We start from the raw sequence: 12,284 nt of genomic DNA, 5'->3' as shown, positions 1-12,284 counted from the left end.
TAAGCCACAATCTCTACGGAAGTTGCTTGGACCAGGTATTGCGCGCCGTTCTGGAAGCCAGCTGGTTCTGAACTCAGTGCAAGCCTTTCTTTTTGAAAGATTTTTGCCGTCACTGAATCTCTTCTGCTGACAGTATAGGCAGTAGAGTCAGTATGTCTGGATTTGAAACCCGGTGGCTGCCTTTGTCAGCTTTGTCATCTCTAGGTACCTCAGTCTTTCTTATCTGAAATACGGGAAAAGAGCATTTGTCCTGAGGATGATTGAGCTGACTTATATAATGCAGTTGGAACAATGCCTGGCTCTTAAGTACTTGATCGATATTAGCTAATAATAGTATAGCCTTTCCCTTTGCTCTCCACCTCCCTTCCTCCCAAGTCTGAATGTAAAAGCAAATTCGTGTCGCAGTAGGTTATGCATGCTGACTTCTCTTCATTTTCCAAAACTCATCACAAAAACACAAAACCAGCTCCGTGGCATTTTCTGCCAAAAATGCTTATGCTAAATCTAATAATGAGAAAATATCAGACAAAACCAATTGAGGGACGTTCTACCAAATAACTAGATGTGTGCTTCAAAAATGACAAGGTCAGGAAAGACAAAGGAACGGTTCCAGACTGTAGGGTCCTAAGTGGACAACTGAATGCAGTGCATGAGCTGGGAACTTATTTGCTATAAAGTATATGTGGGGCAATTGGTGAAATTTGAATAAGGTCTGTAGTTAGACAGTAGTATGAGATAGTATTAATTTCGCAATTTTGCTAATTGTAAACTATGGAAGAGAATGTCCTTGCTTTTAGGAAATACACACTGGAGCATCTAAGAGTAAAGGGGCATAATTTCTGTAAGTTGCTCTTAAATGACTTTAAAATGTGTCTATATATATATATATATATATATATATGAGATATATATATATGAGATATATATATATATATATATGAGAGATATATATATCTATATATATGAGAGACCATATTTGTTAGAACATTTAGCACCTCTGGAGAAAGGGTGTATGAGATCCTTTGTGCCATTCATGCAACTTTTTTTGTAAGCCTGAACCATATGAAAGTACAAAATTAAAAAAAAACCATAAATAAAATCCCTCATCTTAGATGCCTTCTTCACTAAGAAATTTTTCTGATGTTCACCTGCCCTGGCTCTTAAGTGGCAGATGCTTCCGCCCTGTGTGCCCTTGACCTGTGGCCTGTCACAAGTTACACTATATTGTAACTGCCTGCTTATGTCATTAAACCGTGAGCCCCGCTGAAAAAGGAAGGGACTCTCTTTTATCGTTCATCTTTGTATCACCTGAGCCTAGCTAATACCTGGCACAGAGAGGAAACTCATCATGGATTTGTTGAATGATAAGGTAGTGGAACTTGGCCTTATATCAAGGTTTATTTTCTAGGGGCCTGTTGTGAATTTTAGGCTTGCTTTTTAGGTTTTCTAGCAGGGATGAAGCTCTGGTTTGGGACTTAGCACATCTAGTCGGGAAGGTGAGTTCTGTCATAGTGCACATGAGAGAGTCTGTTTAGTTTATTTATACCTTAGCTTGGAGACACTGTGAGATAGAATTTGAGCTCTTTGAAAGAAAGCCAAATGATTGGTGGACTCTCTTTGTCTAGGTGTTTAGTTGGAGGAAATTCCACTGTTTATGGTCAAAGCCAAGTGTGTTCAGTATTAAAAGAACCATGTTTTTTCTTAAAATGTGGCCCCTGAATGCAGGCCACATTTCATGTGGTGTGCAATGAAGAGACAGCGATCTGAGCTGGCTGCAGAACTGACAGTAAGGGCATTAGTGAGAAGTGTGTGTGCTCACGGGGACTTCCTACTTGTTCCCAATTTTATGGGTAATGTTTGGGATATATAAAGGAAAGGTTTGTGCATAATGAGCTGATGTTAAATGCAGTGTCATAAAGATGCACCTCACTCCTTTATTTGATTTCCATATTAACTTACTCTCTTAGGAAGGTCTGCATTGTGGTCACTGTTTCCCCGCTATTCTTCTCTAATATTAACTTTCAAGCCAGATATTTTGCTATTTGGAAAAGACAACAGTGCCAAGAGATAATCAGTATAACTTTTATCTTTGCTAGGAGCCCAAAGAAGCCTATGTAGAAAAAGTCCAAATGTGCGCCCGTGACTCCGGAGGAGGAAACTCAACTACAGACTGTAAGGACTGGGAAGCCAAACCACGTTTTTCCTGCTGCGTTTTTTTAGTGTAATCTGGAGGGCTGGGGCTGCAGCATGCGTTATGTAGACTCTGTAGGAGTCTCTGTGAGGGAGGAAAATTGGATATAGAGGCTCTGGTCAGTATGAATCAGCGAGGAAGAACTCTAGCTCCCCACACCTCAAAAATACTTCCCTCTGCATCCCACCAATCAGAGATTCATTTGGAATAACAGGTTCTGCTGAAAACTGCAAATGCAAGTTAAGACTCCTACCACCAGTGTGAATTGGTTTTAACCAGGCATTTTCATTGCCTCTCCTCTAACACCTAGCTGAGGAGATGAAATAGTGGTCTCGTTTGGAGGAGGAGATAGTTTGGAAAGGGGGCTGACCAGGGGAAAATGCCGAAGCGGGATGCTTCGGAAAGCCGCACACAGTGTCTTAGCTCTTGGAGTTTGGGGAACAGAGGCAGGGAGAGGAGAAGTGGTCAAGGCCCCAGAAAGAAAAGGATGCAGTGGCCAAAATGGATGTTGACCACTCAGTAATGGTCCAGGAATCCCGCTTAGCATGTCACCAAGTAACGTGTAGGTCATGGTCCTGGAATTGTCTGCCTTGAAGATTACCTGGCTTGTTTCTCTCAAAGAATGAACTCTCTCAATGATATGTATATATCAGTGTTTATCTTGGGGATAAAGTATACCTATGTTATTGTCAGTGAACACTTAATTAAACATATAACGTTCCTGACACCTTGCTGTGCCAGCTGACACTTGTCTAGGATCTTACCCCTGGAACTTAATTCTCAACAACGTTTGCAGAGTACTTTGACAAAACTAACTTCCACGAACTTAAAAATAAAAGGAACAAATTCCGGAGCAACCAACTGAATATTCTGTTACAGGAACCATCCCTATAAATGGCTCATTTATTTAAATGGCATTCAGTCTCACATGGGCATTCAGGATTTTTAAGACAGACAATGGCTATTTCTCCAAACCCTAAAAATCCCATAAGATAGGGGCAGCAGGCAGAAAGCTTTTGTTCTTGTCAAAATCAGTCTCGACTTCAGTGTATTGCAGTGGCTACATGTCATTGTCATATTCTTGTCCACTCAGGCAGATGCCTTTGGTCCACATAGCCACAATTCTAGAGCAAGGAGCCTTTACAGTATAACCAAACAGCTGAAGAGTGTACAGATCAAGCTCAGAATTAGAAAGAGAGGCACCTGGCTGACTCAGTGGTAGAGCACGCGACTCTGATCTTGGGGTCGTGAGTTCATGCCCCGTGTTAGGTGTAGAGATTACTTAAAAATCAAATTTAAAAAGTAGAAGAAAGGAGCCAGGAAATGGCTTGGAGGAACTGGGACTTGCTGAGGGCTTTATGGGGAGGGAGAGAAAGAGAGAAAATCTGTAGGGAATGAATATAGGCACAGCAGGCAATATTCTTGCTCCCCAATTTTCCCCATAGTCTCTCAGGGTGACTTATTAGAGGAAATAGACTCTTTTGGGGAGAAATAAAGGTTTATACAAGGCCGGTAAATACATTTATGGGCCATCTGAGTCCACTTTCTCTGTCATTGCCTTTATTCAGGTGTATGTCTTCTGTCCTCTGGACAGCTACAACCATCCTGTGGCCTTGCCCTGAGCCTTCAGAGCCGTCCCCTACTCTACCACAAGGAGTTTTTTCTAAAATGCAAGTATTATTGTTTGACAGCCCTGCTTAAAAGCTTTCAGTGACTTTTTATTTTCTGTGGACTATATCACAAGGTTTATAGCATTAAGAAGCTTCATATTCTTTCCTCCAACCCTTATCTCTTATGACTTCCCTTTATTAGTTCTAGCTTCATGGAATTTTATAATTCATGTCTAAGCTTTCTTACACATGCCTGACAAACCACTGCTCTAACCTTCCAGAGGCAAATCAGGAATTTTTTTTCATCTTTGGAAGCCCAGTCCTCATAGCCGTACCTCCTAATTCCAAAAAGTTGAAGTGAGTATATTCACTGAGGTTGCCGCTCTACCTAGCATACGTATCTAACTGCATTTTTTCCTACAACCTATTGCAATTGTTTTTGCATTTATCGCACATGCTAGATTTTCACCTTCTTCGAGGTTAATATCTCATTGATTTATTTTTGTAGCTGTAACACATGGCACATAATAAGTGCTTAACAATTGTCTACTGGATCGATGAATGAACTGTTCATGCTTAAATCCCAGTATTTAGTTAGTAGCTCTATAAGTGAAGCTAAAGACTATTTGCCTGAAGTCAGCCCAGCCCTGGGCTGGGTCCCTGTGGGGGTTGGGAAGTGAGGGAACATTGGCTGGAGAGAAGGGTTCATTCAATACAGATGTGGGTTCATTTTTTTAGGAAAAAATAAACAATAGCTGGTGGGAGCGTCATTATTACTGATTGGGAGAGATTCATGATATGGAAAAATAATTACTGTTAGGTTAAGTAATGGCATGGGAAATATATCATAGTAGAGGCAGCCATGCGCATGTTTTTGGATCGGGATGAAATATATGGAAATAGTAGAATTAGGTAAACATGAGTTGGTTCTCAACCATATGGAGAAGGAGACAGGTGGCATCTGGGATGAGTTTGTGTAGAGAACAAAGACTGTGATCCTTTTTTTTTTTTTTTTTATGTCTGATCTTATTTGTTACTCTTAGAAAATTTTGGTTTTTTTTTTTAAGTTTTTAGAAAATGTTTATTTATTTTTGAGAGAGAAAGAGAGTGGCAGAGGCAGAGAGAGAAGGAGAGAAAGGATCTGAAGCAGGGTCTGTGCTAACAGCAAAGAGCCCTATGTAGGGCTCAAACTCATGAACCATGAGATCATGACCTGAGCTGAAGTCGGACACTCAACCAGCTGAGCCACCCAGGCACCCTGAAAAGTCTCATTTTTGACTGGACTCAGACTTAAAGGTAGAAGCTCTCAGGGAGGACAGCCCCTGTCTCCTGGCAATCTGTCCCTGGCATTTTTCTTTGGCCTTCTTTATTCTCTTGGCCAGAAATTTAGCATATTCTGTAGCATCTTCCTTATTTTACTTCATATGCTGTTTCTTCAGAGAAATGTGCCATTTAGGTAGATTACACACGGGGTAACAAGATGCTGAATCTTGGGCACTTTGGTTGTAGGTTTCTTACCTTCTTTATTTAAGGGCTTTCTCACAACATACTGGTGGACATCGTCTTCTTTAGAGGGACTGAAAAGTTTATGGCTTCTGCTAGCTTTTTTAGGTGAGCTCTTTAGGGGCTCTTTAGGCCCCAGGTGATGAGGCCCCGTAGTATCAGTGGTCCAGGAATGTCCTTCTCGCCTTTTGTACAAGGACCGAGTTGAGAACATTGAGGTTGGCATTCACAGTGCAACCCCAGACAGATTTGTGCTTTCTTTCTCCAGTCCTCCTTTGTCTGTACGAGGAATGCCCCTTACTCAGCAGCAGGTGGACACGGCCGTGGGTCAAGACACCCTGCCTCATGGAGAAGCCTGGTTTGTCGTTGCCACCACTAAGTCAGACCGTGTAACCCTTCCGTTCTTCACCCACAGCATCAGCAGCAACTTCTGTGGCCATTTGCTTCTTACAAAAGCTACGGGGTTTGCATTCATCATCCACATTGATGAGTTTCTGGCAGCCAGTAGCTGGAAAAGAGTTGTTTAGCTTCTTCCCAAAGCAGCCTGCCGCCTCTGAGGTGCCACAACAAAGAGCGACTGTGATCCTATTTTTTTACCGCATCAGGACTCTCCTCCCCAAATATGAGGAACCTCCTCACACTATGCAGCAATGTCTCGGTGACGATGAGCAATAAAGGTTCATGAATTTTCTATTTATCGGTGCTGTAACAGCTGCTACAGTTAGAGGCTCACAGCTTGGTACCTCAGCTGTATACAACTTTCTGACCCAGTGTGTAGCTCTTCAAAAGATATTTTATAATGAAAATTTTCAAACACACAAAATAGACAGATTTTACCCATGTGCCCATGACCTAGTTTTAACAAATATCCATGTTTTGTGGTCCTTTTTAATGACATATTTTAAAGCAAACTCTAGACTCATATTGCTTCAGACATCAGTATGTCATGATGTGTCTCTAACTGATAAAGATATCAAAAATAATATAACCACCGAGCCATTTTCACATCCAGGGTTGCTTTAAACACGTGCCAGGACTTATTCCCTTCCTTTCCCCTCATCCCACTTGTCTGTCAGGCTGTACATACTGGGCCCCATTATGCCCCAGCTTTGTCTTTCTGAGGGAGGAACCGGCCATTGTACCCATTCTCGTGTGCGAGCAGTCTTCCATTTGCAAAACACCATCTATGAAGAATGAAGTTTCCTGGCATTTGCCTTTGTTCAGCCCGTACCTGATATTTTAATTAGCAAAAAGATGTATTCAATCTGCACACTAATCTAGGACTGTTTCGTGTCACCTCTCTCTGATATGACAAAAGGTTCATTTTTAAAAATCAGAGAGTGCATTTAAAGACCTTAGAGGAGGAAAGAACGTGGAGAGATAGTAGGGAATTTCAATTTATCAGAACTTCTGTTTTGATTTTTAGTTCAGAAGCCAGGGTCTTGAGATTTATATCTTAACCATGAGAGGATGCTTTTAGAAGTTTTATAAGTGATGTTTAGGATAATGATAATAATCACTTTTGCAATTTATTTTTCTTAAGAAAGCCGGTGGGAATGAATCCCTTGTTGAGAGTATAGTATGGAGTTTCTAGACTAGCCCACAAGCTCCATCAGAGCACATATCTAATTATCTTGTACATTGCACTGGTGATTGCCCCTGGTGTTCTGCAAGTTCTAAGCATAGTAATTTCCCTGTGAGTGTATGTTGAATGAACAAAGATAATGTACAGTTTTTCCTCCATTTAAGATGTCATGTTAGCGAGGCTGAGATCTAGCAAGATCTATGAACTATTCCTTTCCCTCCAGCAGAAGCCACAGATGTTGACTTCATCCTGCGCTCCTGACTCATCTCCTCCCCGGCCTTTGGTTTGGATTGTATCTCTCCTTCACAGCTTCTCTGGTATGCAGCTGCCATCCTTTATTAGCACATGACTGACCCAGCATCTGTGCTTTCTTACTGAATACAGAGCAGGGAGAGAAAAGCAAGAACTCTCCCATTTCCACTCTACCACAAGCTTATCTTTAGGGAGGGATGATGTGGGTACCAAGAGGGAGAAAGAGAATGAAGTGGGTGAAGACATTTGAGTGGTTTGTGTAAGAGGTTAAGCAGCGATTGCAAATGGGAGTCATGGTTATGGGCCACGCTGTCCTCCTGAGTTTTTAAGATCAGAGGGCACCATTTACTCAGATTTACTCACCATTTACTCATAATATCAGAAATGAGGTGCTCCTCGCATGGGGATTTTTCTACTTTTTAGAGAAAAATTGCTCTCATTTGTTGGTAACATGTAGGGATAGAAAGGAAGAAGTCTGTTAGTTTCAGTGATTGCATCTAGCATAGTTTCTCTTGCATTTCTAGGACTGAAGCCTTTGTTGGTAAGACCTGCATGAAGATGTTTGCGTGGATAAACACCTGCAAGTTCAGATCATTTGGCTTTTTTTTTTCTGAAGGTGTGAGAAGATGGGTTGAAGGGTGACTGGGTGAGAATGGCTTGTAAAGAAGACCTGTTAACTGTAAATTTTTGAGAAATGAATCGTGACTTTGTTGCTTTACTTCATTTATACAAATTTACAAACAAGATATGGTTTCAGGAAAACTGGCAGCAAAAAAAGAAAAAAAAAAGAAAATATGACTCCTAGCTTTTGCATCATATCTTTTTTAGACTCTTCATCTTCACTATTTGTAGTTGCTGGTCTAATAACTTTAATAGTTGCTGGTTTAAGTCTGTTAACCAGGGTATGCTGATTGCAGTGACCAGTAGACCTCAAATATGTTTCAAACATAATAGAAGCTTATTTTTTGTTAATGGAATAGTAATGGGAATGTGCACAAGTGAGCACATAGCACTCCTCTACTGTCATTTAGGGACACAGGCTAACCAAGGCTCTGCCATGGAGAGGCTTTGAAATGTTCCCAGGTTTTCTTTTTCTTTCTCCTTTCTAGTTTGTATAGAAAAGAGCAAATTTGTGTCAACTTTGGAAGTGGATTACATAATTTCTCCTTGTATTCCCTGGGTTAGAATTCAGTTGCACGGGCATATCTGACTTCAAAGGAGTCTGAATAATGTACTTATCTAACGTAGGTTCTCTAGAAAATAGAATCTGAGGCAAGGACTAGGTGTTGATGTTTTTTATGAGAGATATGAGTCCAGGGCAGCAAGAGTGAGAGAAAAGGGAAGTGAGGCAGGGAAGGATGGTAGCAGGGCGAGGTAACATACAGGCTATACTTCACAGAAAGTTGAAAGAGATAGCAAGTCACTTAACAGGTCAACCCACTTGGCCAGGCTGCATGGTGAAATCACTACTGAGAACGTTCCATTGGAGGGAGAAAAGGAAAGAGAACTTATCTACCTGGTTCTTTCCCATCTCTTTGCTCTTCCTGGTCAAGGTTTGCACCACAGTTTGCCCTTCAGCACTACTGGTGTGCACCGTCCAGCGTCTTCAGCAGCTTCTTAGAAGCCAGAACAAATGCTCTTTGGTGTGGCATTTCATCTGAATCTCAGTTAGAAAGAGGCAGGAGAATATGGGGACTCCAGTGTGGCTGGTTGGTCTCAAGTAACAAAAATTCTGAGTATGTTGGTTGTGATGGCAGCTGTCTGGGGGATAAGTGAAGCCAGTACAATCTGCAAATTGCAAAAAAGGGGTCTTACAGTCTGCCCCTTGCACCATCGAGATCCGTTTATGACCTCTAGTTGTATCTAGTTCACAGACTAAAATATGGGACATTTGTTTGTTTGTTTGTTTGTTTGTTTGTTAGTTAGAACAAGAGGACATCTTCCTGGAAAGTAGAGGTACAAGTCCAACCAGTCACAGAGTCACTTTCAAGGTGAATTTTCCTAGAAGAGATAAGGCAGGAAGGTCAGCGAAAAGCTACTACTGCTTCTTCAGTGGGTCCCGAGGCTGTAATACTTATCATTTTTCTCCTCCACCATCCAGTATAGAGTTCCTCACCTTGTGCAAATACTCTCACTGGTATGCTTGCCTAGTGGGGTGACCCAGACCCCAGACTGGGGATTTTAAGTCCTTTGTTGTCCTGTGTTACTGGATAATAGTTGTTCTAATTGACCAATGACAGTTAGTAGTGGGTGTAGAGATACTGTTCTGAATAATAGTAAGTATTCACGATAACCACACTTCCGGTTTGGTGGAGGAAGAATTTATTGATTATAAGGGAAAGGGAATATAAGGAATTAAACAATTATATAGTAAACATATAGAGGGAGAGAAGTACAGAGAAGAACAAAGAAGGCTTAATGCATCAAATCAAGTACTTAACAACATCCAAACTTCTGACTGGGGAAGCCCCGCATTGAACAGCCCGGTTGGAGTCCCGATTGAGGGGACAATCCGGATGGTGATTTATGGTTAGTCATTAGGTTTGCCTATGTGCAGTCCTGAGCGAGCTGGATTTTTGGTTTCTTTTATTATATCTCACGGTTCTAAGAGTCTGGGCATGTGCATATTCCTCTTCCCCGCCTAATCCATTCCACGGGGCCAGCCTGGTCTGGCTCAAGTTGGTGAGGCATGGGAATCCCACTTGGCGTCAGGAACAGAAGGGCCAGTTCTGACCCCCAGGCCAGATGTGGAGTACAAGCCGACTAAGCGCCCCCCCTTGATTGTGTATATGTGGCTCTGGGAAAAAACGCATGACAAGTCACATGAACAATTTCTGTACAAAACACGTACTAAGAGATGTCTTAGTGAATGTCTGTATTTTTACATATTGTGTAGAAGCAACCCTAAGATCTCATGGTAATCAAGGTTGATTATCTCAGCCAGTACGTTAACTCCTTTCTGTGATCACTTCCGTGGAGAATTCAGGCTATCCAAGTGGTAGGTACAGCTTCTGGTTCAGTGGAACCACCTTGCATCCCCTGGCAAGTGTTCCTCTTTTGGGAATCAGAACCTAGGAGCCTAGGGTTATGGAACTGAAAGCACAAATGCCACAAGTGGGCTACAGAGTGTGATGATAAGAGGGGACACTCATATTCCTCTTTGTTCTTGTACTTTTGTATTCAAGTTATTGGAGACATAGTACCACATGTCAAGTATTGGAGTAGCATCTACACTGCATCCTGGAGGTCAGAGTCTCAAGTCTTCAGTGTATTGTTCCTAAGCAGGCACCCTAGCTGAACCTTTAACAGATCATTCCGCTATTTTTTTTCTTTTTTCGCATGGCTGCTTCTGAGTGATAAACCCATTTGTTAGAAGGGCATGGATGATCTTAAGAATATACCCTATAATCAACAACAAAGCGGACAGGTTCTCTTACATTGGCTACTTAAGAGTCACGCTGTTGGAAGCAACAACCTCTCCTTTTCCTCTCTGCCATCTGCTTGGCAGCCGCAAAGCAACAACTGTGTGTGAACGCATCTCCGTCCGTGTTGGCCAGGCTGGTGCTCAGATTGGCAGTGCCGGCTGGGAGCTCTATTGCCTGGAACACGGCATTCAGCCTGATGGGTAGGTGCCAAGTGACAAGACCACTGGGGGAGGAGATGACTCCTTCAACACCTTCTTCAGTGAGAGGTTCTGGCAACCATGTGCCCAGGACAGTGTTTGTAGAGCTGAAATCCACCGTCACTGATGAAGTTCACACTGGCACCTACCACCAGCTCTTCCACCCCGAGCAGCTCGTCACAGGCAAGGAAGATGCTGCCAATAACTATGACCAAGAGCACTACACCATTGGCAAGACGATCGTTGACCTTGTCTTGGATTGAATTCAGAAACTGGCTGGCCAGTAAGCAGGTCTTCAAGAGCTGCTTAGTTTTCCGCAGATTTGGAGGGGGAACTATTTCTGGGTTCACCTCCCTGCTGATGGAACTTCTCTCCATGGAGAGATGGCTGGATGATGGATTATGGCAAGAAGTCAAAGCTGGAGTTCTCCATTTTTCTGCCCCCCCCCCCCCAGGTTTCCACAGCTGTAGCTGAGCCCTACAACTCCATCCTCACTATCCACACCACCCTGCAGCAGTCTGATTATACCTTCATGATAGACAATGAGGCCATCTATGACATCTGTTGTAGGAGCCTCGATATTGAATACCCAACCTACACTAACCTAAATAGGTTGATAGGTCAGATTGTGTCCTCCATCACTGCTTCCCTCAGATTTGATGGAGCCCTGAATGTTGATCTGACAGAATTCCAGATCACCCTGGGGCCCTATTCCCACATCTACTTCCCTCTGGCCACATATGCCCCTGTCATTTCTACTGAGAAAGCCCACCATGAACAGCTTTCTGTTGCGGAGATCACCAATGCATGCTCTGAGCCAGCCAACCAGATGGTGAAATGTGACCTTCGCCATGGTAAACACATGGCTTATTGCCTGTTGTACCATGGTGATGTGGCTCCCAAAGATGTAAATGCTGCCATTGCCACCATCAGGACCAAGAGTATCATCCAGTTTGTGAATTGGTGCCCCACTGGCTTCAAAGATGGCTTAATTACCAGCCTTCCCCTGCGGTACCTGGTGGAGACCTGGCCACCAAGGTACAGCAAGATGTGTGCATGCTGAGCAACACCACAGCCATTGCTGAGGTCTGGGCTCTCCTGGACCACAAGTTTGACCTGATGTATGCCAAGCATGCCTTTGTTTACTGGTATGTGGATGACGGCATGGAGGAAGGAGAGTTTTCTGAGGACATGGTTGCCCTTGAGAAGGATTATGAGGAAGTTAGTGTGGATTCTGTTGAAGGAGAGGGTGAAGAAGAAGGAGAGGAGTACTAAAGTTAAAAAATCACAAAGGGACCAGTTTTACAGGGAAGCTTATTCTGCTTTGAACATTGAAAAGTTGTGCTCTGATCAGTTAATTTGTATGTGGCAGTGTATACTCTCATATACAATTATTGATCAATGCTTTAAAACACAACACTTTGTTACAGATCCAAGCTATCCATTTCTCTGATGGGTTTGAATGAAGTATTCCCTGTCTTAAATGAAAAAAGAAAAGAAAAGAAAAAGGATAACACAAAA

The 12,284-nt window shown here is 42.6% G+C and overlaps 2 pseudogenes; one reads left to right on the top strand and one right to left on the bottom strand.

Moving 5' to 3' along the window:
• Positions 1 to 5,069: 5,069 nt before the first annotated feature.
• LOC115522801 lies at positions 5,070 to 8,793 on the bottom strand (annotated as a pseudogene).
• A 1,731-nt stretch (positions 8,794 to 10,524) lies between these two features.
• LOC115522800 lies at positions 10,525 to 12,038 on the top strand (annotated as a pseudogene).
• The last annotated feature ends 246 nt before the right edge of the window (positions 12,039 to 12,284 follow it).

This window comes from Lynx canadensis, chromosome C2 (genome assembly GCF_007474595.2).
Source record: "Lynx canadensis isolate LIC74 chromosome C2, mLynCan4.pri.v2, whole genome shotgun sequence".
Taxonomy (NCBI): Eukaryota; Metazoa; Chordata; class Mammalia; order Carnivora; family Felidae; genus Lynx; species Lynx canadensis.
This window is presented reverse-complemented; position numbering and strand designations above follow the sequence as displayed.